Raw genomic sequence first — 3,866 nt, 5'->3', positions numbered from 1 at the left:
ACTGCACTAACCGCTAACCGCCTAGGCGGTTAGTGGTTAGTGCAGTTAATGCGGTTAGCAGTTAGTGGGCGGTTATGAACCACTGGGGTACTGGGCGAGCTCGGGAGATGTCCCGCATGCGCCCCCCGAAGCACGCCAGGGGCGCTTGTACAGGGCTAGTGCCCCTAGCGTCCTCAAATGGGGCGTTTGCTGTCCCAATGTTACAAGCATTCTTACTTTTTAGTGAAGTCATTTGCACAGTAAAATGTCCCCAAATGGTCACGTTTTATTAAAATGCCTCTATTTCAAGCATTACTAAACTGTGTTTTTATAGTGTTTATGTTAAAAAAAAAAATTCACAAATTTAATAGAATATAAAAATCAGAAAACCAGAAAGGGCAATAGAGATGAAAAAGTATAAACATAAAATTCTTCTACAATAACATGGACAAGCTTAGGAAAAAAAAAACCAAACAGTACAAGGAACAAAGGCATTTATTTTGAAAGCCCTGGGTGATCACGACCGTTGAACCCAACTCAAAAAATCTTGCAGCTCTTAGACAATGGGATCCCTCGAGACTAAATAAACTAATAATGGTGCATGTTACGTATAAACCATCAAGCTCGTTTCATCACAAAGAATGCAACCACGGCAACTCCAATGGACACCAACACTCCATGCCTAGTAAGACTTACTGCAGCAGCCGCATCCACTTTGGCAGCCTCAGACGGAGTCACCGGAGCATCCTCTTTTGTCGGCTTAGGCTTCGACGACGTTGGTGCGACTTCGGGGGCTAGCGCTGCTGCTACTTTTTTAGGCTTAGGATTGAAAATGTCCAACGGGAGAAGCACTTTGGTCACCTGATAAATGACAAGCTGGTCATCCGAATACAATGTGTTGCCCAATGTGGCGTTCACAAGGCCAGTCGAGATGTTCACTTGGTTTCCAGCAGTGGTAATGTTCAGCGGAAATGCACCGGCATCTCCGGCTTCTGTCGGCACTGGATTGCTCAAGGTTTGGAAGTTTGAGAGAGTAACAACGGTGTTCAAGATATGAAATTGAAGTAGTTGGGTCTTTTGTAGGTCAGAGAGGGAGTTTATAGTGCCCGCTTTAAGATTCGAAAATGCAGAATCTGTAGGGGCAAAGATGGTAAACCCATTGTTTGAATTGTTGAGCTGCCCATAGAGTTGCTTAGCCACACCTGTGCTCTTTAAGAGGCGGACAAAGACAGAGTACCCATGGGCCTTTTCAAGGATTTTGGTGACGTCAGTGGCACCGGTCTGCACCGGGACCAGGGCAGGCTGGGCTGGGGCTGGGGCTTTTGCGGCCGGCTGGACTGGGGGAAGGGCAGGCTGAGCCGGGGGACTGGCGGGCTGAGCCGGGGGATTGGCGGGCAGAGCTGGGGAGTCGGCGGGCTTGGCTGGAGCCGCAGCTGGCTGGGCTGTAGTTGTGATGCAATAGAAGAGAACCACAAGTAGAATTGAGAGGGAGGACAGAGCCTGTTTGGCCATCTATGTAGTGTTAATTTGGTTTGGGAAATTTACAAATGCAAGGGTGTTTTTTGCACAAGTGTTTGATATGTGTGGGAAGGAGGAGATCGAGGGCTTTTATGATGGCGGGGGAGAGTTTAGTTAGGTGATAGGGTAGAAATCTAGTTACAAATGCTTAGTTGTTTGCAGCTTACCTGTCTGGGAAAGGTGGAGGAATGAATGGATAGAATGAGAGCTTTTTTCTGATTTAGCGGCTTGTTTGCTTGGGAAGGCAGGAAAAACAAGATGTATATGATTGCATTGCTTTCACAGAGAACTGCACAAAATGAGAGAATTGGCAATCAGTGGCCAGGGTCATTAGGTCCCTCTCTAAAATTCATACATGTAGTACATAAACCTTGTTTTTTTATTTCCTAATTAAATAAGAAAATTTAAGCAAATCCCAATAGAACCACATATAGAAGGGCAATTTTACATTCGCAGCTCAATATACCAGTTCTGTAAATTAAATGTGTCTAATTATTAATGAAACTTTTTTTTTTTTTTTGATGGGTCAGCACAAAGGGAGGAAAATGAGAATGAGGATTTTAATTAGTGACCTCCGCTTCATGATGTGTGGTTTCCAGTTGATGGAAATACCTGTTGGAGACAATTATTAATGAAACTATATATGTGGCTTATCAATATTTAAAGATTTTTTTATTTTCCTTTTAAGAGTTAGGAGTTAGTAACCTTTAAGCTATATGAGTGCTTCAACAGGGGCGAGTATGCTAATAATTAATTAATTAATTAATTAATTAATTAATTTTTTATGAGTAGGTTAATATTTTATTTTCGGTTCATTTCAATTAGATAAAGACCTCAGTTGGTTCATTTCACTAACACAGAAACATTGCAACAACTAGATAGAATCTTTCTCTCTCTCTCTCTCTCTCTCTGCATTTCACTAACATATATAGAAACATTGCATCAACTAGCTATAACCTGTCTCTATGACATATCTTATTACAGATAGTCTGGTTTCGTTTAATGTAGGTAGTTACTTACATATATATGCCGCACAAAAATAAAATTGTTGATGAAATAATAAAATAAGTATTAGAAAAAGCAAGTCGATGGTAATTTTTTTTTTTTTTTATGAGTCTGTTAAGCTTTTATATTCTTTTCATTTCGAGTAGATAAAGACCTCAGTGGGGTTCATTTCACTAACATAGAAACGTTGCATCAACTAGACAGAACCTTTCTCTCTCAAAAAAAAAAAAAATGTTGATGAAATAAGATCAGAAGTATTAGTGAAAGCAAGTTGATGGTAATTTTATGAAGGTCGCTTTGCCTCGACCTTATAATTATGGTTGGGGTCTTATAAAATGGTTTTGATAAAATATGTAATTAGCTTGCTTCTTTCGAGTTATGTTATGTATAACTTTTACGTGTGTATGTACATGTACATAGGTATATTCGTACACGTAAAAACTTTTCTAATTAATTATAGGTTTATTTAGCATATAGTGATTCATCCCAATTCTAATAGTGATTTTAACACTCACATTATCTCTGGGAGGTAAAAGTGAGATAAAAGTACTACTTATTACATTACTCGAGATAGACTTATCCTTTCTTTTGAACCTCTCTCTTGGTATAAATGAGAATCAATTTAAGGGCCTATTTGGGAATGTTTTTGAGTGGCGTACAAGTGTGTTTAACACTTAAACAATCTGTTTGAATAAAAAAGTACTCATTTAGTAAAAAAATTGAAAGCGCTTTTAAGCGTTCAAAAAGCCTAAACATAGGTAAAACGTACTTTTGACAAAAGCTTTTAAGCTTTTGCCAAAAAGCGTTTTTTGACTTAAAAGCCCTATTTCACAAACGCAATCCCAAACAGGCGACTAGATAAATGTGCACTTTTTGTGTTAGAATATATTATAAATATTATATGATATTTGCCTGATTCATTTATTTTCTTGTATAGGTTAATTTTATTCTATAATATTTTTCATTAGCTCTATGATATGATTGTATTTCTTATTTTAACTAATCTCATCCAACTATAAAATAGGCATTTCTGGTACACAATTACAACAGAAAAAAAAAAACAAAAAAGAGTCCAATTCAAGTTTTCTATCCTCCAGTTTATTTTAACATTTTTTATATATTTTTAACTGGAATAAGGGTACAGGTATTCTTAAAGGAGAAGTGCTAGGGATATCAAAGTTTTTACCAAGATATGGATGTGAAGCTTATTCATTAGAGATGGTCAAAACAATTAATTAAGAAAAATGCTATGCTTACCAATAAATTAATAAGCTCCACATCAATTTGTTATCCATCTCTTAGTAAAAATTTTTGTACCCATAACGTTTCTTATCTCACATACCTAACCCAACACAAAGTGAAAA

At 37.7% G+C, this 3,866-nt stretch overlaps 1 pseudogene; it reads right to left on the bottom strand.

Moving 5' to 3' along the window:
• Window positions 1–597: 597 nt before the first annotated feature.
• On the bottom strand, window positions 598–1,491 carry LOC132163008 (fasciclin-like arabinogalactan protein 12 pseudogene; annotated as a pseudogene).
• Between the last annotated feature and the right edge of the window lie 2,375 nt (window positions 1,492–3,866).

Source organism: Corylus avellana, chromosome 8 (genome assembly GCF_965113065.1).
Source record: "Corylus avellana chromosome 8, dhCorAvel1.hap1.2, whole genome shotgun sequence".
In the NCBI taxonomy this organism is placed as follows: Eukaryota; Viridiplantae; Streptophyta; class Magnoliopsida; order Fagales; family Betulaceae; genus Corylus; species Corylus avellana.
The sequence above is the reverse complement of the archived record's forward strand: the minus strand, read 5'-3'. Positions and strand labels throughout refer to the sequence as shown.